Below are 1306 nucleotides of genomic sequence, written 5' to 3' on the forward strand. Positions count from 1 at the left end.
AGACCTGACACGAGGAGCTGCCAATGCCTCCCTGCTGGGATGGCTGCATGGAAGACCTCAGTGTCAATGGCCAAAGGCGGGGGCTGCGGGAAGCCTTGTTGACGCACAACATGGCGGCTGGCTGAAGGCTGGAGGAGGTGGAGGAGTATGAGGATGATGCCTGTGACCATGATGAAGCTTTCTCCATGCTGGCCACCAAGGCTTGGCTGGCCATGGAGCTAGCTGAGCCATGCGTGCCTGAGCTAGGGCTGCACCCTGTCTGCTAATTTCACCCAGCTGTTGACTATCTGCCCACTGGTGGTGGCTGAGGGTGGCACAGCCTGGCTTGAGTGGCAGCACGTGCAACCCATGCTGGCCCTGATGGAGGCTGAGCTGCGCACATCCCAGGTGTTGTTCAGCGTGACCTGAGGGGCATGTTAGGGCGAGGTTGAACTGGACATCCCGGGTGCCCAGGCATGAAAAATGTTCACCCTCCTGGACATGGTGAACCGCAAGGCCTGCTTCATCCACGATGGCCCTGAGGACACCTCTGACCAGCTGGTGCTAGAGGTGTCAGTGATGGCTCTGGTGCCCATGCCCTCATGCCTACGGAGGGGCCAAAATGACCTCCTGCCCTTCCAGGTTCACCCTGTCAGTGACCCACCCGGCATCATCTTCCCACGTGGCAGCCTCATGGTGTTCCTGGAACACACGCAGAAGCCACTGGGGCCTGAGGTTTTCCAGGCCTATGACCCGGACTCTGCCTGTGAGGGCCTCGCCTTCTAGCTCCTTGGCGCCCCCTCTGGCCTCCCCGTGGAACACTGAGACCGTGGAGCAGCCTGGGGAGCCGGTGACCGAGTTCTCCTGCCGGGAGTTGGAGGCCGGCAGCCTAGTCTGTGACCACCGCGGAGGCCCTGCACAGCACTTGACTTTCTGGATCAGCGATGGACTGCACCCCCCGCCCCCGGCCATGCTGAAGGTGGTGGCTGTCCAGCTGCCCATACAGATCCACCATAGCACAGGACTGTGCCTGGCCCAGGGCTCTGCCATGCCCATCTTGCCCACCAACCTGTTGGTGGAGAGCAGCGCCGTGTGGCAGGATGTGAGCGTGCTGTTCCGCATCGCTGGAGCCCTGCAGTTCAGGGAGCTGCAGAAGCAGGGGGCTAGTGGGGTGGAGGGTGCTGAGTGGTGGGCCACACAGGCATTCCACCAGCAGGACGTGGAGTAGGGCCACGTGAGGTACCTGAGCACTGACCCACAGCACCACGTCGAGGACACTGTGGAGAACCTGGATCTGGAGGTGCAGGTGGGCTGGGAAATCCTGAGC

The 1306-nt window shown here is 62.0% G+C and overlaps 1 pseudogene; it reads left to right on the plus strand.

The window, feature by feature from the left end:
• The first annotated feature begins 6 nt into the window (after positions 1 to 6).
• On the plus strand, positions 7 to 1303 carry LOC108524697 (putative uncharacterized protein KIAA1920; annotated as a pseudogene).
• Positions 1304 to 1306: the final 3 nt, after the last annotated feature.

This window comes from Rhinopithecus bieti, unplaced genomic scaffold, assembly GCF_001698545.2.
Source record: "Rhinopithecus bieti isolate Rb0 unplaced genomic scaffold, ASM169854v2 repeat_17117, whole genome shotgun sequence".
In the NCBI taxonomy this organism is placed as follows: domain Eukaryota; kingdom Metazoa; phylum Chordata; class Mammalia; order Primates; family Cercopithecidae; genus Rhinopithecus; species Rhinopithecus bieti.